Below are 20,878 nucleotides of genomic sequence, written 5' to 3'. Positions count from 1 at the left end.
ATAAAGGTAAGGGGCTAGAACAGAATCAATTATGCTTCAGCTGAAGACAAAAAAAAAAGGCAAGGGTAGCAATCAAGATCTCAGACAAAGCAAAAGTGAAAGTAGATCTAATTAAAGGAGATAAGTAAGGAAACTACATTTTCCTAAGAGGTACCATGGACAATGAAGTAATAGCAAAACTAAACACATGTGTACCAAATGATTCATGTCCAAAGTCTTAAAGGAAAAGTTAAATGATTTACGGGAGGAAATAGTAAAACTATGTTAGTGTGGGACCTCAACTTTCTCCATTCAGAACTAGATAAATGTAATGAAAAAAATAAACAAGAAAACAGTTGAGATGAACAAAATTTTAGAAAAGTTAGATATGCTAGACCTCCAGAGAAAATTGAATCAGAACAGAAAGAAATGTACCTTTTCCTCAGAGGTTCAGGGCACTTACACAAAAGCTGACCATATATTAGAGCATAAAAACCTCACAATCAAATGCATATATTCAGAAACATTAAATGCATTCTTTTTAGATCATAATGCAATAAAATGACATTCAATGCCATGAAAAGATAAATGAGAAGTTAATTGAAAACTAGATAATCTAATCCTAAAGAATGAGTGGGTCAAGAACAAATAAGAGAAACAATAATTTCATTAAAGAGAATAACAATGAGACAACAAACCAAAATTTATGGGATGCAGTCAAGACAGTACTTAGGGATGAAGTTATATCTTTAAATACTTACATCAATAAGACATGGAGCAAATCAGTAATTTGATCATGCAACTAAAAAACTAAAAATTTAAAATATCCCCAATTTAAACATCAAATTGTTAATCCTGAATATCAATGGAGAGATTAATAAAATTTAAAGTAAGAAAACCGTTGAACTAGTACATAAAAATAGAACTGGTTTTATATAAAAAATACAACAGATAAACCATTGGTTAATTTGATTTAAAAAAAAACAGAAGAAAATCAAATTAGTCGTACAAAAAATGTAAAGGGTGAATTTACCACCAATGAAGAGGAAATTAAAGCAAATATTAGGAGCTATATTACCCAATTATATTCCAATAAATCTGGCAATCTAAGCAAAATTGATGAATATTTACAAAAATATAAATTGCCCAGATTGAGAGAAGAGAGAACAAAATCCTTAAATAACCCTATCTCAGAGAAAAGAAACTGAAGAAGCCACCGAGGACCAGACAGATTCATAAGTGAATTCTATGAAACATTGAAAAAAAAATTAATTCCAATATCATGTAAACTACTTGGGAAAATAGGCAAAGAAGAAGTCCTACTAAAGTCCTTTTATGATGCAAACATGGGGCTGACACCTAAACCATGAAAAGCAAAAATAGAGAAAACTATAGACCAATTTCTCTAATGAATAATGATGCAACCATTTTAAATAAACACTAGCAAAGAGATTATAGCAATATATTACAAAGATCATGTGCTGTGACCAAGTGGAATTTGTACCAGGAATGCAGGGGTGGTTGAATAATTAAAAAAAAAAACCTTATAGCACAATTGACCATATTAATAACAAAATAGGGGGAGGCAGTAGCCCCGGGTGCAATTGGAGGGCATTGAATAAAAATAAAGGCGTAGTGGAAGCTTATGCTTTTGGAAAATCATTTGTACGTGTTTCATCTATTGTGTAACTGAGTTAAAATTGTAACGATTACATTATTTTCCAAATAAACACACAAAATGCAGGTTATAACCGATCAGTGGTCAAGTAGGGCAAGAGGTCTCAGGTGTTGAAGGTGAGTGAGTGGCGCCTTGTTGGGACGCCCAGCATGCATTGGCAGGAAAACGTGTGTGTCATGACTTCATGTATGATATGATGCTATATGGTTACATGACACAATATGGCCTCATTGAAACTTCAATGCAGGAAAACCCCCACAAATTTACAATAAATTGTTAAGTTCAAGATACGTCATTTTTAAAAAAATTGCATGTTTTTGAAATAATGCAAATTTTAAAAAAAACACTAAAGAGTAAAAGAAGGATTTTGGGGGGGCAGCAGAATTTTTTAAAAAGGGGTGATAGGCCAAATAAGTTAGGGAACCTCTGGTTTAAGGGTACTAGGAACTGTACCCATATAAAATGGCAAACTTAATAAATGTTGCGTGTTGTGAGAGCTCCACACACTGGCCTTTCCCCTACCTCTCTCCCTCTCCTCAGGCCGCACTATTCCTCCAAACAAAATAATATTGAAATCATGCCAATTAGTAGACCTATAGTGGCCTATAAGCATTCAAGTAAAAGGAAGAGTCGATCAATGTGGCAGATTTCATTGCTGTCTCATTTTAAGAAATTGTCCCAGCCACCCCAATCTTCAGCAACCGCCCCCCAGTCAGCAGCCATCAACACAGAGGCAGAACCCTCCACCAGCAAAAACACTACAACTCGCGGAAGGTTCAGATCATGGTTTGTGTTTTGTAACAAAACATTTTTAATTAAAGCATGTACACTTCTTTTAGACCTAGTACTACTGCACACGCAGTAGACTGCATCACAGTATAAACGTAGCTTCCATATGCACGGCAGCCAGAAGAGCTCTGACTCCCTTTGCTGTGCTGCCTCCCAGGCATGCCTGCTTCATGTTCCGAGCTCTCCCTTTCTGTAGGGTGGCAGCTGCTCAGTCTTGTATGACCCGCCTATGTCTCTAGGACAGTCAGAGGCGTTTTCTCTCTCTCCACCAGGGAGCTCTATGTAGAGCTTTCTTGTAGGAGGGGATGGGCGGGGCACTTCCATTCCTGGTTTGTCCTCTGGTTCTGGGATGGTGGCCAGCACTCCTTTATGATGTCATGAAATGTGAGGTCAGGAAGTCCCATGATGCTTGCGTTCTCTCTCCTCCATCTACTTTCCAGTCTTCCAGTGAGCTGATTCACATTTGTATTACTTTTTCATTCCTTCTACTTCAGCTTCCACTTGCCCAACTGAATTTTTAAGGAGTTATTTTCTCCAGTGAGCTTCAGCGCCTCTTTTCACCACTTCCTTCTGTCGGCGCGGCCCATTTCACAGATGGGGAACTGAGGCAAACAGGGGCTGTGTCCCAAGCCTGGGCTCCAGCGCTCTGTCTACTGCACCCCCTAGCGGCCCCAATCTCCTGCCGGGGCTGTCCTGGCCTCAAGCCTCTCTCCACTCGGGGGCCAGGCACGCTCCAACAAGGGCGACCCTCCCCCTTCCGACCGTGTATGAGCTCCCCCACGACTTTTAAATGTCCCCGGACTCTGCGCACTCCGGACTACATTTCCCAGGAGCCATTGGGAAGGGACCGATGCTATCCCTTACGTCACTTCCGCTCTCTTTCTCCTAGTTTTCCGGAAGTCCGCTGCTAGTGGAGGCGGGATCCAGCCCGCTGTAGGTGAGTAAACGCTGGGTCGCCTGGGGCTGGCGAGAGGGAGCGGGTGCTGCTTGCGGGGCCTCCCCGGGGGCAGGGGCTACGCTGGGGGCGGGGGAAGAAGGGCGCCTCCGATATCTGCCCCCAGGAGGGACCAATCAGAGGTGCCGTCCCGCCCCCCCACCCCGCCCCCGTGTGTCTCCCTCCTCTGGGTGGGCGTGCTGCCTCAGTTTACCCCCCTGGGAAGCCGTGCTTTTGGCTCTGCCTGACCCTCCCTTCTCCTCCCCAGGAGAGGAGCCTGGCCAGCCCAAGGGGCAGAAGAGCGCAGAGGAAGCCATGGCCCCCCAGGTGAGTGGGACCCTCACCAGAGCACGGAGAGCCGAGTTCCAGTCCAGCCTCAGACGCTGGTCAGCCGTGTGACCCTGGGCGAGTCACTCGCCTTCCTCCTCTGTGTAATGGGCACGGCCCGGGGGGCAGGGCTGTGCTGGAGGATACAGTGGCCGAGCAGCGCCGGCTGGGCGCTTCCCGAAGACGGACCCCCGGCCTTCCGTGCCGTCCCCACTCGCAGGCCGGCGGCCTTGGCTCCTCGAGTGATCACGGCGTTCAAGGCTCCTGGACGCCCTTCATCGAGCTCTGTGACGGGCCAGTGGAAGGAGGCTCGCTCACTGCTGCTGGAGCAGAGCAGGCAGAGGAGCCGCGGGTGGGACAGGAACGGGGACCGGGCTCGAGTAGAAGCTGCGTGAGGGGCCGTGGAGGCTGTGCTGGTAGGAGATGCGGAGGAGGAGGCTGGGCTTGGCGTGGGTAGGGTCACGGTCAGCAGCGAAGTGCTTTACAGACGGCAGCCCTGCCGGGAAGGTCCCGGTCTAGTCCCCGTGTTACAGATGGGGACACTGAGGCAGGCGGAGGAGGAGTGACTCCGGGCCCCAAGCTCCCCGGGTGCTGTCCGTTGTGCGGCGATGACGATGCCCCCCCCCCCCCACACACAGAATGGGGCCTGGGGGAGCACGAGGCGGGGGGCCCGCAACACTCAGCGCTTCACCGGGACGTGTAAGAAGGGTCCGGCGCCCCTCTGGAGTGGCGCCGCAGTTGTCCGGTATCGTGCTTGGGAAACACCCGGGTGGCCGCGTCCATGGCCAAGTCTGTGGTCGCTGGGCCGGGGGAGCGGGAGGAAGGAGGGCCCGCCGGGTCGGAGACAGACAGGGCTCAGGAGGCTGGCCGGGAGGTGCCGCGGACTGGCATCGTGTCCCGTGGAGGAAGTGGCACGTGAAGACAAAAATCAAGCCGTGCCCATCTGTCAGCCGCTGGGCCCGGTGAGTGGAAGCTGCGGGGCCTCACCTGCGGGGCCGGCGTAGGGCTTTGAGACCTGCGCTCGGCGGCGGGGGCTGTGGTGTTGCCTGTGGGGGCCTGGGAGCTCCGAGATGAGGCAGCTGTGTGTGGTTGTTGCCGAGTGGTCTCAGTTGAGGAAAATGGACCAAGGTGGGATTCGAAGCGGGCCACGGGAGAGGCTCGGCAGCTGGCCCCGGGTGTCCTGACCACAGGTGTGACTACAGCTGTATGAGAAGGAACAGTCCTCAGAGGGTGGGGCTGTCCCCAGGCTGGCAGACTGGGCAGGAGTCACGGCTCCGGGCCTGCCTGTCTCTGTGACTGAGCGCCAGGGCCCTCAGCCTTGCTGACACTCCTCTGCTCACTTCTCTGGAAAAGGGAGGATTCGAATATTTGCCACACCTCCTGCACAAGGAGCTTATGAGGAAAGTATTTTGTCAAGCACAAGTGTTGTTTGCGCCTGAGGTGTTACTGTGATTTTTGGGTGTAATTCAGAGGCTGTTACAAACAGGCATGCAGTAGGTACTCAAAAACTGTGTGACTCCAAACACTCTGAAACCTGAATATAGTAAGAATCAGCCCTTCTCATTCCTGCTCCCTTCACCCCCCTTCCCTGTATGGTCCCTGGCCAAGCACAGATTTATTTGTTTCAGGAATCAGTGACCTTCAAGGATGTGGCTGTGGACTTCACCTGGGAGGAGTGGGGCTACCTGGGCACTTCTCAGAAGGAGCTTTACTGGGAGGTGATGCTGGAGAACTACAGGAACCTGGTCAGCCTGGGTAAGGAGCCTCCTCTGGGAACTCGGGATCCACCCCTGAGGGGCCCTGTGGGGCCTGGAGCTGGTGTTCAGCGCTGATGCTTTGAAGTAGAAAATGAGCATTTGTTCATCAGAATGAGGCCAAAAGCCAGGGTGCTTGTGCTTCCCGGTCCTAGCTGAAGGGTCCCTGCTTTTTATGTTGTGTGAGCCCTCTCCAGCTCTCTGTTCTAATCCCCAGGGCACTGTCTGAAGCTATACAGCACCCAGATGCCTCAGTATTGAATGACCAAATGAACTCATTATCTGTCTGTACCTGACTCCATTCTTTGTCCCCTTCTTGTGTCTTCCAGGCCAGATCACCCTTCTGCTATCCTTCCTACCTTCCTCTGCACCGGCCCAGCATGCCCACTGCTTCTGGAAGAGAGGCAAAGCTTGCCTTCCAAGGTCACTCTGTCCCCATTACTTTGCCATTTCTTATCACCAGGCCTTGCACTTTCCCAACCGGACGTGATCTCTCAGCTGGAACGGGGGAGTCACCGTGGATACCAGCACACAGAGTCCCTAGAATCTGCTGTCCAGGTGAGTGAGTGAGTGAGTGCCAGGCAGGTGAGCCATTGTACAAGCAGAGCTTTCACCTGGAGACCAGTTTAAAACGTGCCCAGGGAGCTCTCTTCTCATTCCCTGGGCCCATGCAGGAAAGTCGAGGTCTCCTGACATGGCTGCTTCCCGGACCCTCCTCTTTATCTCAAGAATCAGCTTCCTGCTCTCTCTCCACTCACTTTCATGTATCTCAGAGAACAAGGGAGGGACATGTGCTCAATGGGGATAGGTTTTGATCTTCAGCTGTGGCTTACAGGTCACCTTATCTGAGAGTCCTAGAAGCTCAGAAGAGAAAGGAATCTGATAGATCATTCAGTCTAATGCATCCTCTTCGGGGACTCCCCGGGCAGAGACAGTTCAGCCTGTCCATTCGAGAATCTCCTGTGTTGAGGAGCATAGCACCTATGGCGGGAGCCTGTGATGTAGGGCCAACTTGTAGGGGAACGGGAGCCTCAGGCCAAGGATCTGCCCCTGAGCTTGACATTTGTATGGAATCATCATAACAAGTGACTCCAGGTTGGGGAAGGCCTGGGTCCTGAGCCTGGCTGGAGACAGAGGAAAGAGCCACAAGGGAGACACGTTCTAGACAGAAAGTCACCCAGGAAATGTCTTGAGGAGATGAAGTGCCAGGGATGTCTGAAATATGGCTGGAGGATTATCCGTGGGGCCACAAAAGGGATTGGTTTTCTGTAGAAAAGAGGCTCTATAAATTTGACACAAAGAGAAGCTTCTAGTCTTCTTCAGACCCAAGGAAATATAATAGCAAGTGTTAAAGTGGAGAAAGCCTTCAGTTCTCAAATGATCAGAAGTGATAGGTTAAATAGTCTAGGTTAGGGCCAGCAAGCTCTAGCCCCTCAGGCCAGAATCTGGCCTGCTGCAGCCTGCTTTAATATGGTCCTTCATTTAAAAAAAAATGGGAAAACCATCCTTGGCTGGGGGCTGTGGTTGGCTCTCGGGCTGTAGACCCCTGCTATGGACAGCCTGGACTGAAAGAGTAAACATGAGGGTTTTGGGATTCAAAGCTCGCGCGTGGCCCAGGCCTGATGCACAGTCATGCTGGAGGACTGCAGTGCCCAGACATCCCTCTGGTTCAGGGCATATGCACTCCCTCCTCTGTCTGTCTCTCACTCTCTCACCCTTACTCTTTCATTCTCTGTATCTCTCTCTGTCTCTTTGCCAAAAACAGAGCGCCTTAATGGTACCTTCTCAACCTGCTTCCGTGATAATTTCATTCTTCAAAAGGTACAGGAGCAAAACAAGGAATTTCTATTCTGAATCATGTTCTCACTAACAGAGAGGGTAGGATTAATGGGAATCTGGGGGGAGGTGACCACACCACCCTAAAGTTTGGGATATAGAAGTAGAGGAAATTCAGGGATGTGCATCTCAGATTTGGGGAAAGCAGATTTCAAAGGGTTCAGAGGAAAGCCAGGTGAGAGTCCATGGCTTAAAATGCATTAAAGGAAGTTAGCCCAGGAAGGATGGGAAATGCCCAAGAATGAAATTCTGAAGACCCAAAGTGAAACCACTCAAGGAGGAGGCAGAGAGGGATCTGTCTGAAGAAGCCAATGGATATACACAGGAGACTCATCGGCAACTTAAATTTCAAAGGAAATGTATACAAAATGGAAGTCAGTCTAGTTTACAGAGAATGAATGTAAGAATGTGGCCATTGTTGTTCAGGGCAGCTAAGTGTTATAGCGCACAAAGTGCCAGGCCTGGTGGCAGGAAGACTCATCTTTCTGAGCTCAGATCCAGCCTCAGACACTTAACAGCTGTGTGACCCTGGGCAAGTCACTTCACCCTATTTGCCTCCCTTTCTTCATCTATAAAATGAGCTGGAAAAGGACATGGCCAAGCACTCCAGTTATCTGTGCCCAGAAAACCCCAAATGGGGTCACCCAGAGTTGGACCTAACTGAAACAGCTAAAACTTCCCAGAGTCACAGGGCTAGTAAGTATCTAAGACCAGATTCGAACTCAGAAAGAGGAGTTTTCCTGATTCCAGGCTTGGGGCTCTTCTCCACTGCATTACCTAGCTGCCCTAAGAATGTGTCACCATCCTACAGAACTATTATCCGGGATGCTGAAGCTCAGAGCGAGCTACGGCTTATGAAGAAATCGTTGACTAAAACGCCTGTTGACTGAGTGTTCGTTGTTGCCAGTGATGTCTGAAGGACCGTAGAAAATGGGAGAGGCAGTGCCAGATTGGAGAAGAGTAAATGTCTTGATTTAAAAAAAAAAAAGCAAGGAAACAGCCTCCAAATTATAGGCCGGGGGCTTGGCTTAGACTGGGATAGATTATGAAGAGCCGGTGTTGAAGTGGCGATGATGAAGAGCCAGCATGGCTCCCTGCAAACAGCTTGTGTTGTGCCACACTAACCTCCTTTCCTTTGTTGGAAAGATTACCAAAGGAATGGGTGAGGTGAGCTCCATATGCAGTCGGGTAGACTTGAGCTGAGAATCTGATCAGCTGTGCTTGTGGGGAAGATGGAGAGGTTGGGCGTAGGCGATACTTGCAGTTAGATGGATTGAAGACTGGCCCAACTCAAAGACTAGTTGTTGATGGGTCAATGTCACTATGACAGGAGGTCTCTAGTGCAGTGTCCCAAGGATGTGTGGCTGGCCCTCAGCTGTTTCACGTTTCTCTCAGTGACTTGAATAGACACATACACTAGGGGTTCTTAACTTGGGGTCTGAGAACTAGTTTTAAAAAATATTTTGGAGACCATTTCAATGTAATTGGTTTCTTTTACAATCTTGTGTGTTTTATGCATTTAAAAGCCTTATTTTGAGAAGAGGTCCCTGGGCCTCGGCAGACTGCCAAAGGGCTCCGTGGCACCTCTCATAGATGATTTCCTCATCAGCTTAGCAGATGATGCAAACACGAGGGTGAGCTAACACAGTGGATGACAGAGGCAGAATCCAGAATGATCTGACTGGCCGTGGCAGTGCCGTTAAACAGAATGGGGCCAGCAAGCCACGCGCTGAGATCCGTGAGGGCCAACATCATGTTGGCTGTACCTGATTATCCTTTTGTGTGTTTTGTTGAACGTTTCCCACTTACGTGTTCATCCGATTCACCCCTTGGACCTTGTGTTTGATACGCCTGGGGCAGAGCATTGGGCCAAATCTGGCAAGATGAGATTCTGCAGGGAGTGCTGCGACATCTCACACTTGGGCATCACCAGTCCACTTCAAAGGTGTAAGGTGGAAGAGGTTATGATACAGTCAGTTAGTAAATGTTTTTTAAGTGTCTGCTCTGTGCCAGGCACTGTGCTAAGCTCTGGGGATACAAAAAGAGGCAAAAAACAGTCCCTGCCCTCAAGGAGCTCACAATCTAATGCATCATAATAATTACAATCTAATACATAGCAGTTGTTCTGAAAGGGATCTGGGGGTCTTAGTGGGCTGCAGGCCCATGATGAATGGCTGCCTGATGAGTTAATACAACCTTGGACTGCTACGACATAGGCGGAATCCTGTAGTCAGCCTAGTGACATCGTGTGTGGAGGTTGTATTCAATTCTGAGCACCAAGGTTGGAGAGGGGCCTTGATCAGCTGGCATGTGTCCAGAAGGTGACATCTGGATGGGGGAGGGTCTCCAGTCCCTGTCATATGAGGATGGTTGAAGGAACTAGGAATTGGGGATATTTAGCCTAGAGAAGACTTACGCAGGGAAGGGAAGACTACCACTGCTCTGTTGAAGGATTGAAAAGGCTGTCATATGCAGTGGGGATTCCCTTCACTCTGATGGGCCTCATAGGGCAGAAGAAAGGGCAATAGGGGGGAATTACAAAGAGCCAAATGGAGGTTTCACCTCAGGAAAAATGTCTTCTCAATGAGAGCTGTCCCAAAGTGAAAGCTCTGCCCTGAGAGGTGGCAGGTTCCCATTCCTTAGAGCTTGATAGGCAGAGGCCCAATGACCCTGGTAAGGGATATTTGTGGGGGCTCTTGAGCCTTTGGCTTCAGTGTTCTGGATGGTCTACAATGCCCATTCTAACCCTCTACATCTGTGAAATATTCAATGGGAAATGGAGGGATGCGATACACCTAGGAAGGCCACCTGGGAATGGCCATTCTTTGATGGCAGAGAGTTTGTGTTGATGAGAAAGTTTATGTGTACCACTATTCAGTGAAGATTTTCCTCTTGAACAAATATCTTAATGCCAATTAACACTGGATAACAAAACTAGGAATGTGATGGCTGTGAAGAACCCTTTAGCTAGAACACAGATTTGCTCACTAGAGGAGCTGGGCTTACCAGCTTCACCTCCCTTGAGTTGGTGAATTTGCTTTCTCTTTTTTCAACACATTATTAACTTAAAGTAGTAGAAATTGGCAGCATTTGCTTTTCTATCTCCTTTTGATCTTGTTTCCCTCTGTGTATTCTTGGGGTTATATTTTTGTTGAAAATGTTTTTACATCTTTGCAGTCAGGATGTAAATCCTGTGCAATCCTCACAGCTCTAGCTTTGATGTCCCTGAGAGGATGTCTACAGTAAGTATAAAGAATGTGCAAAAGCCTTCAGTCATTTCGTCCGAGCCCGTCTTCCTCTCTTTGCGTTACTCTCATGTAAGTCTTCTCATATTTCGCTGAATTCGTAGGGAAAGACAGTTACAAAGGGAGGGTAATGCATTCACATCTTAGGCATTGTTCAGCTGTAACCCAGTCATCAATCCATTGATTTGCTTTTAACTTTCTGTTATTAAAAATAAGGCTGCTGTGAATATGTTTGTGGAATGAGGCTTTCATTTCTCAGCAATATTCTTAGGGTTAGGGCATCTTAGCCCTAATAGTGTCAACACTGAGGCTATGGGCCCGGATTCTTTTTCTGTATTTTGACATACTGCTTTTCACAAAGATAGCACCAGTGCACAACTCTCCAATGGTATAATTAGGTTTCTTCCCACACCTAGATTGTTGGAGGTTCAGAAGGATGGGAGAAGGAAAGGGTCTCCTGTGGGATTTCTCATTGCCTTTTCTTTTCATGGGTTCACCAAGCACATCCAGAAAAGATTTACAGAAGCTCTTTTTTTGTGTTGGCAAAGGACAAACTAAAGGGGTTTCTGTCATTTGGGAAGGGCTGAGTGTATGGTGGTACAGGAATGTAATGGAATGTTCATAGTTATTGTGTTCTGAAAGACACCATGCCTTCTGACAAGCCCCAGGCTCCTGCTTTAGCTTTGATGGAGACATGATAAAGAATGAGTCTTGTTTCCAGGGTCTGAGGCTGAGGGGAGAGCTTGGTGGCCTAATATCCGGTAAGTAATTAGGGGACTTGAACATTCAGTGCTCCCTCATCAACTTCCTAACCCTTCAGTTTCTCAGTCTCTTTAAATCTGTGACCTCCTTACTTCACCTAAGCCATAGGTAGAGTTGGCCACCTATTGGATCTCACCATTATCCCTAATTTTTACAAATTAAATGAAATTTTCCAATTAACAGTCATTTATTTTCTTTCCATATCCCCTCTTTCACCCACTGGAAAAAAAAAATAATGAAACCATGATCCTTTCAAGAAATATGCATAGTTAAGCAAAACATATCTCCTCATTGGCCATGTCCAAAAACTTAAGTCTCATTCTGTAGCCTGTGTCAGCGCTCCAGGAGATGGGGAGCGTGCTGCATCACCAGGCCTCTGGAATCATGGTTGGTTAGCACACTGATCAGTTATTAAAAGTATTTCAAAGTTTACGTCATCATTGTAGAAATTGTTCTCCTGGTCCTGTTCCCTTCACTGTGTATCAGTTCATCGAAATCTTCCCAGGCTTCTCTGAAATGTCCCTTTCATCGTTCCTTGTGGCATAGCAGTGTTCCAGTATGTTCATGTGCCGTAATTTGGTCACTCATTCCCCAGGTGATGAGCACACCCTTAGCAGTTCTTTGCCACTGCTGAAAGAGCTGCTATAAATATTTTGAAGAGACCATGTCCTCTCTGATCTGTTTGGCACTGCCCAAATTGTTCTACTTCCCCTTAACTTAAAAATCTAACATTGCTCTATCTGACAATGACCTATCATTCCACCTCTCCCTATACCTTGCCTGTCCTAAGACTTTTTCATCCTCTTGTTTCCCTTCAGTGCACCCCCTACCTTGTGCTTTCTGAGGATATTGCTTCTGCTCTGATCTCACTTTTCTCCCCCTCTAATCCCTGCCCTTTAGTTAAGCTCAGCTTTTCACTGACCTCTGCTCTTGAACCCTGCTCCTGCTCCTGTTGCTGGTCAAACTTCATCCCGGGGCTACTCCCTACTATCCCCCTCCTCTGTTCCTACTCACAAGCCACTGACCAGAGCTGGAAGAAGTCATAGAACCACACTTAGGGTCCATAAATCTCATCTGGGTCTGACTGCAGCAAGGCTATCCTATTTCTCCCTAATTTTTGTCTATCACTCTCTACGGAAACTATTCCAAACCTTTTCTGTCTTCTAATGTCCCTTCTCAGCCGAGCGTCTCACCCACTTTACTGAGAAGTTTGAGTCACTTCAACACACACTCCCTCTTTTCCCTCTTCATCTCAAAACCCCTTCATGGCCAACGCTTCTCCTTCCCCCGGTCTTTGGCAGAGAAGTGACCCTACTCCTTAAAAGGAGCTCAGTCCCATCCTTTCCCATATTCTTTTGCAGATTGCTTCCTTAGTCATTCCTTCTATTGAACCTTTACTATTTCCCTTTAAACTGGTTCCTTCACTGCTGTCTTCCAACATGGCCATGACTCCTTTCATCCTTATAAAACACTTCATCATTGCTTTTAATACCTTGAAATGACCACAGGGTGGGGGCTTGGGGAGAAGGGAAGGAGAATGTGTAGGACTGTCTTCCCACTGCATAGCCTGGACCAGGCTGGTCATGGCATGCTTCTGGCCACTGCCTTTCCCCTAGCTAGATTGCCTTCCTAATCACCCCCTCCAGCCCTGGGAAGCATAAGTTCCGATCACCAGTCCCTGTCTGTATACTTGCATTTGCAAAACGGAGGATGCTAATGGGTGCCTCAGATGGATGTGGGATTCACAAAGCCTGCTACTCCCTCTGTTGCTTGTTGATTTAGCAGTATGGTTCCTTCCTGTGCCCTTTCTGAAGGTGCCTACCACTTACCCAAGAGGGGCATAGTGCGGTAAAATGGGAACCTTTTCCAAACTAAATTTAGCATAGGTAGGTTGACCATCTAAAACTCTTTGGTGAAGATTTGCATGTAAGGCCCACCAAGACGATCAGATCAGGAGATGAGGCCATGCCCTTGGGCTCCAAGTAGTTGGATAGAATCAATACAAGTAGGGCTGCAGTTCTGCTGAGACTCACTTGTGAGTAATGTACTTGGTTTTGGTGAGAGCCAGAAGCAGCAGATTAGCATAGAGTTCATTAATCCCTTTGTCTTAAAAGCTAACAGATTTGTTACAGAAGAAAGAAAACGTACCATTTACTCACTCCCACAGCGAGTCTTCACATTGACTTAGCTATGGGAAATTGGGCATATAAAAGTTGACAGGACCCAGAGCACCCAGGTCAGGAAGGAAATCCAGCCAGAGGAAAGGCAGTGGGTAGAAGCATGCCATGACCAGCTTGGTGCAGCCCACGTGGTAAGACTACAGTCCGACACAGCCTCCTTCCTTTCCCCCCACTGCCATACAACTCAGGGTTTCTGGTTTAGTGTTCAAAGGCATATCCCACACCCACTAAGTTTGGAAAAGAAAGAATTCTCGGAAGGCATAGATGTCTGCTCATTCTGGTCATGGGTGTTTATTCATGGGAATTTATCCAAATTTATATTATTTAGGGACAGAGGCCTCCTCATTTCTGTACCATAACTTGGGAGTTTTAAGAAGAAGTGGGTTTACAGGAGAAGCCCAGAACAGGGATTAAAGAGATCTGGTTCTACTCTCAAAACAAAGTAAGCTCCCTGAGGGCAGGACTGTTTTCTATTTCTATTCTTGGTGGCTTGGAACAGTGCCTGGCACATAGTAAGGAAGCACATAATAAGTGCTTTAAGTAAACCACCACTCCCACCCTAAAACTGTGTGAATGATCACAACAGTGGTGGCATTAGGGCTTCTGGACTTCTACCTCCAATATAGTTAGGAGTCTTCAAACAGTGACTTCTTGGTTTCCTGACCACTTTGGAACCAAAATAGTTCTCAGAGAGAAAGTGGAAGCACCAATTATAGACAGCCTGCTTTTTTTGTTTGGTTGTTTTTGAAGAGTTTAGCTACTAAGAGTAGAAGAGACATAGGATGATAGCTGGCAGGGATGAAAGGCTTAAGTGACAGCTTTTTTTTCATTTTTTTCATTTTATTAATTTATTTTGACTTACCAACAATCACTTCTATATGCTTTTGAGTTGAAAATTTTTCTCCCCCTTCCTACCCCCCACCCTCCCCAAGACGGCACACAATCTGATATAGGCTTTACATTTACATACCCACTAAACATTTTCACATTAGTGAAGTTGTAAGTAAAAATTAAAACCAATAGGAGGAACCATCAGAAAGAGGAAACAAAACTCAACAGAAGGTAAAAATAAGTGAGAGCGATTCGGCTTCCATAGTTCTTTCTCTGGATGTGGACAGCATTTTCCATTACGAGGCCTCTGGAGATGTCTTAGATCCTTGTAATGCTGAGAAGGGTTCAGTTTAACAATCTTAGTCATCGCACGACGTGGCTGTTACTGTGTACAAAGTCCTCTTGGTTTCAAGTGAGACTTTTTTAAGGAGAGGGGAAACATGGGCATGTTTGTAGGCAGTACAAAATGAGCAATAGGAAGAGAGATTGGAAATAAGAGAGAGAGTGGGGATGACAGAGAGAGGGAGCAGTCTGTTGAAGGAGGTGGGGTGGAATTGGGGTCACTTGAACAGGGGTTAGCCTGGTAAGGAGTAAGGCCACTTCCTGTGAGTGAAGGAGGAGAAGGTGGCAGGTGTCTGAGTGATGGGAGATGAGGAGGTGGGGAGAAGAAAGGGTTCATGGCAAGTGGCTTAATTTGTTCTTTAAAGTATGAAGCATGGTTCTCAGCTGAGAGAGGGGAGGGGAGGGGGTGTGCTTTCTTCCCTCACATAACCAGTCAGTTGTCAAAATCTTGCCATTTCTATCTCTGCATTATCTCATCTCTGAGTCCTTCTTTCTACCCACTCGGCCACCAGCTTATTTCAGGTCCTGCTGCCTCTCACCTGGACTGCTGAAATGGCTCCTTGATTGGCCTCCCTTATGCCAGTCTCTCCCTACTCTAGCCTCTCCTCCACAGATAAGGTATCAGGTATAAGCGCAGATCTGACCATCTCACTGCCCTACTCAATAATGTCCAGTGGCTCCCTATGTCCTTTTGGACAGGTATTCTTAGCCTGGTGTCCATGTCCTTGTTTATTTTACATGTTTTAAATAAATACATTTCAATATAATTGGTTTTCTCTGTATTGTATCTTATTTATTGTATATATTTTTATTTTGTGCCTTTAAAAACATTTCATCTGAAGAGTCCATAAACTTCACTAGAGTGCCAAAGGGGCCCATATCACCCAACAAGAAAAAAAAAAAGGGAACTCCTGCTCTAGGCTAAAATGTAAACTCCCATTTGGCTTTTAAAATTCCTCACAATCTTGCCCCCAGCTATCTTTCCAGTCTTTTTGTGCCTTCGTGTCTTTACTGAACTCTGCCACCTGGCCAAAGTGACTTTCTGTTCCTCATGCAGGACATGCCATCTTGCAAGTCTGTGCTTTTGCACTGGCCATCCCCATCTCTGGAATGCACTCCCTTCTCCCCTGCAACTCACAGAATCCCTTTCTTCTTTCAGTAGCTCCAAGACTGCTGTCTACGTAAAGCCTTTCCCAATCCCCTGAACTGCTAGAACCCTTACTCCCAAACTACATTGTAGATAACTACTTTTTATTTAATTGTATTCTTATATTTTTTCTGTATATATTTACATATGGACTAGACTCCCTCACTGGAATGTAATCTTGCAAATAAGAATTTTTTTCATTCATTCATCTCAGAGCATTGCAGATGCTTAACAAATATTTATTAACAGATTTACTTTTAAAATCTATAAGAAAATCTATATATATATAATTCTTTGTTATTCAGAACTTAAAAAACACAAACATTTCCATATCCATAGAAGAAAAGAAAAATAGGATTTTATGTGAAATCTGTTGCCTAAGAATTGCTTTTTTAAAATTATGTAGATAATAAATTCAACTTGCTAGTTTTAGAGCTCACTCTCTCCCTTATATTTGTCTCCCCTTGAATTACCTTTGGTCCTTTTCTGGGCATTTAAAAAAATGCTCTGGTGACTTTTTTTTTTTGTATCAGCACTAACCGCGACTCCCTCCATTAAACAACAACAACAACAACCCTCTCTTTTAACAAATAGAATCAAATCAAATAAATCCACACATTTTCCACGTCTGAAAATGTCTTATTCTGTATCTGACTCCATCGAGAACCTTTCATTTGGGAGCTATGTAGCATGTTTCATAACCTGTCCTCTGAAGCAATGTTTGGTCTTTGCCTTGATCTGTGTGTAAATTTTTCTTTACAATGTTGTATTCATTATACTCTTTACTTTTCAAAGTAAAATAATGATGCTTTTCTCAATAGAATACTGAATAAAAACTAATAAAGCCCTTCTGAATAGATTTCCAAGACTCCTTGTATACAATCTATGAGGAATTGACACAAATTTATTAAAATAAGCTCTATTTACCAAAAGGTAAGTGGTTAAATATATATAAGCAGGCAGTTCTTGAAAGAAATAGAAAAATAAAAGTTATAAACAACCATGAAAAATTGTTCCAATTCTTTAATAATTGCAGAAAAGCAAATTAAAACAACACAGAGCCATTATATGCTCATTAATTTGGTATAGATACTTAAAGTGGCCATAATTCAATGCTGTTGGCAAACAGGAATGCCACCGCATTGTTGGTAGAGCAATAGTTGGTTCAATCTTTTGGAAAAGCTATGTGGAATTATACAGTATAGGAGATTTACAGCTCTCATATTGTTTCATTCAGTAGTCACATTATAGGAATGTACCTCAAGTCTGATATTCACCTGAATATAAATTCCTAGTAGAATGGGGAAACAACATGACATAGTGGGTAAGGTGCTAGACTTGGAGTCATGAAGACTTGGCTTCCGATCTCACATCAGATGCTAAATGACTAATCTAGGCAAGTTGTTTACCCTGTCTATGCTTCCATATCCTCACTTTCAAAATCAGAGTGTTGGACTTGATGGCCTCTAAAATCCTTTCCAGCTTTAAATGTGTCATCCTATGAATTACTCTTATGAGGGGAGCACAGACAGTCTGTGTGTCCATCAAGTGAGCCTTTTTGGAACAATGTCTGGGAGATAAATGGAATATAACATTTTACCATACGAGATGATAAATGTGAAGAATACAAGAATCATGGGAAAATATAAATCAGAACTGATGTAGAATGGATTAGAGTGAAAACAATGTGTATGTTGTGGCTACAATTGAGTTAATAACAGCAAGAATGCTGAGAAACTATGCCACATGAAAGACAGTAGGTTCATCCAGGGTTATGGAATAATTTACACCTTTTGTTTCTTTCAGCTTGGGACACTAGGATTAAATCTAAAGAGTCAGCTCCACAGCGTGTATTTCTATGGAAGAATCATCCCAGAAAAGACTTACAGAGGATGCTCCTTGGATCTGGAAGATAGGAGCCTCTAAATGTTATGTCAGGTCACAGGAGGAGCACAGCAGTGAGGAACGACACTTTAGACAAATAAAAATTACCACAGGGAACCCCCCCTAGTGAAGTAAGAGGCCATCAACATAATAAATATAGCCGAAGATCTAATCTAGAGCCTGTTGTTTTTCCACAAAAAAGATTATTGGTAGGAAAGAGTCTTCTTCATAAATGTGATTCATAAAGAAAGAACTTCAAAATGTATTCAGACATAAAACAATGTAATAGAATCTGTTTAAAGGAGGAATTTTCTAATGATGATAAATGTCAGAAACCCTTTGGCTATAATTCTGGTCATACGGACAGACATAGATTACATACTGGAAAGAAACTTTATAAGTGTAACGAATGTGGGAATTCTTTCCTCCAGAGTACTGAACTTACTCTACATCAGAGAATTCACAGGGGAGAACAGCTTTATGAATGCACTGAATGTGGAAAGGCCTTCCAACAAAATTCATATCTTAGGAAACATCAGAAAATTCATACTGGAAAAAAACCTTACAAATGCAATGAATGTGGGAAGGCTTTCCATTGGAGAACACAGCTTACTGAACATAAGAGAGTTCATACTGGAGAGAAACTTATGTGTGTAATGAATGTGGGAAGTCCTTTCTCTGGAGTAGTAACTTTACTAGGCACCAGAGAACTCACACTGGAGTAAAACCTTATAAATGCAGTGAATGTGGGAAGGCCTTTTGCCAGAACTCATATCTTAGGAAACATCAGAAAATTCATACTGGAGAGAAACCTTATGTATGTATCGAATGTGGGAAGGCTTTCCTCTGGAGTACTGACCTTATTAGGCACCAGAGAACTCATACTGGAGAGAAATCTTATGAATGCAACAAATGTGGGAAGGGCTTTTGTGATAAGACAGGTCTTACTCAACATCACAGAATTCATATTGGAGAAAAACCTTATAAATGCAGTGACTGTGGGAAAGTCTTTCTCCAGAGCACAACACTTATTCGACATCATAAAATTCATACTGGAGAGAAACCCTATGAATGTTATGAATGTGGAAAGCTTTTGCCTGGAGCACAGCACTTACTCAACATTAGAAAATTCATACTGGAGAGAAACCTTATAAATGCAGTGAATGCAGGAAGGCTTTCTGTGTAAGGGCAGAACTTAATCAGCATTATAGGGTTCATAGTGGAGAAAAACCCTATAAACGTAATGAATGTGGGAAGGCATACTCTCAGAGCACAACCCTTATTCAACATTATAGCATTCATACTGGAGAGAAACCTTATTAGTGTAATAAATACAGAAACTCCTTCTGGAGCACAGAGTACACTCCAACTGGAGAGAAGAAAGCCTTTGAGTGTAATGAATGTGGAAAGTGTTTCTGTCAGAGAGTAAAACTTACTGAACGTCAGACAATTGTACTGGTGAAAAGTAGGACTTTTCTCCCGGAGAAATACCTAACCAAATATATTGAATACTAGAGGGAAATCATATGAATATAGCTAGCTCTTCATTAATGATGGTAAAGCATGCCACTTGCCCCTTCAGCCAAAATGTAGTGTGGAGGTGCAGAAAGAGATGCACACTTTCAGACATGGCCAGTGTATGTGGATTTGTTTTGCTTGTCCAAGTTTATTTGTTATAAGGGGGGAGGGAAGTCAGTGGAAAATGACAGTGCTGTTAAAGGGAAGGAAAGAACATCAGAAAAGAAAAAGTCCTTTGATCATAGCATACGACTTAATGAATGTCTTGTGGAAAAGATGCGAAGGCTAGAGAACAGAATAGCTAGGTGAGATTAGAATTGTTTGAATGGCTGCACCCAGAGTAGTCACTATTGGTTCAACAGCAGCTCGGAAGGTGTTATCTCCTCAAGTTAACAGTGCTATTAAAGCCTTGTATAAAACCATAGGTGACATGCTTATCAGATTTGTAGACACAAAGCTGGGGGGCATGCTGGGCAAAAGATGAAATGAATGAAGAAACAAAGATTCAAGCTTCTGAGCATATCAATTTATTAAGCAATACATGCCAATTGTCCAACAAATTGGGACCAATAGAGTTCCTCAGCTTTAGCAGTGGACCCTGAAAAAGGGGAAGACGAATATTTATGCATTTAAAACAATCAAATAAGACCAATTAAAAGAATAACCAGGATACAAAATTGGGTAAACTGATTTTTAACTGGAGGAAAGATTAGGGCCTTTCCAAGTTGGGAGGGGGAGAGTAAACAGGTGCAATTTCATGAAATTAGAAAAAAAGTGTCCCACTCACCCATGTTATTTATAAAAAAATCAAAGGAATTTGGAAAGAGTAACTGATCAGCATGGGACTAGTTTTCCTATGAGACATCTGGGTTGCTTGAGATGTATAATTGTGAGAAAACTCCTTGCATTAATCTTAGCATCTGACTGGTTTTCTAGTCCTTAGTTAAGGGGCTTTAAGAAGCAGGTAGAGGTGGTTGGGCTTTCTGGCCTTGCAGGGCTAGGTTCAAATAATGCAATAAAGCTTTCCCTCACATTTCCCGTAATTGAATGAAGTTTTCTCACAAGAACAGAAATTGCACTAGACCCATAATTGAATAGAAAGGGATGGGGCAGCTAGGTGGCACTGTGGATAGAACACTGGCCCTGGAGTCAGGAGGACCTGAGTTCAAATCCAGTCTCAGACACTTACTAGCCATGTGACCCTGGGCAAGTCACTTAACCCCCATTGCCTCCACAAGAAAAGGGGGAACTGAGCTAGATACAGAATTAAGTCACAAGATGGAGTCAATGTGGTTCACTCAATTCCCGCTACCACTTGCTATGATAATCCCCTCCATTCCCTCAGTGGCATGGTTAAAGCACTGGTTGATGTATCTAAAAAGTTCTTGACAAGTTAGATCACCCGCTAAGTGTAAGATTAAACAACTAGATTGAATTAGTAGATGGATTAGTTGGAGGAGATAATTATAATTCTTCCATCTAACTAACTTCCTGGAAAAGATCTGGGGATTCAAATAGCAAAGATGATGTTTTTAAACAATGGTAAGTGTTAGAAGGTCTGTAGGAAGACATACAAATACACTATTGGTGGACCTTGTCTAGCTGTTGTGGACCAAAAAGTCACTAAACTGTTTACACTTCAAACCCAGAGATCACACCTCTAATAAAGCAG

At 44.4% G+C, this 20,878-nt stretch overlaps 1 pseudogene across 1 annotated transcript; it reads left to right on the top strand.

Moving 5' to 3' along the window:
• Window positions 1-4,129: 4,129 nt before the first annotated feature.
• On the top strand, window positions 4,130-19,315 carry LOC110202525 (uncharacterized; annotated as a pseudogene). The gene is made up of 4 exons (XR_013486526.1): window positions 4,130-4,669; window positions 5,336-5,462; window positions 5,925-6,019; window positions 17,611-19,315. The product of XR_013486526.1 is annotated as an uncharacterized LOC110202525 (transcript).
• The last annotated feature ends 1,563 nt before the right edge of the window (window positions 19,316-20,878 follow it).

Source organism: Phascolarctos cinereus, unplaced genomic scaffold, assembly GCF_003287225.1.
Source record: "Phascolarctos cinereus isolate Bilbo 61053 unplaced genomic scaffold, phaCin_HiC Scaffold_4;HRSCAF=312, whole genome shotgun sequence".
NCBI classification, from domain to species: Eukaryota; Metazoa; Chordata; class Mammalia; order Diprotodontia; family Phascolarctidae; genus Phascolarctos; species Phascolarctos cinereus.
The sequence above is the reverse complement of the archived record's forward strand: the minus strand, read 5'-3'. Positions and strand labels throughout refer to the sequence as shown.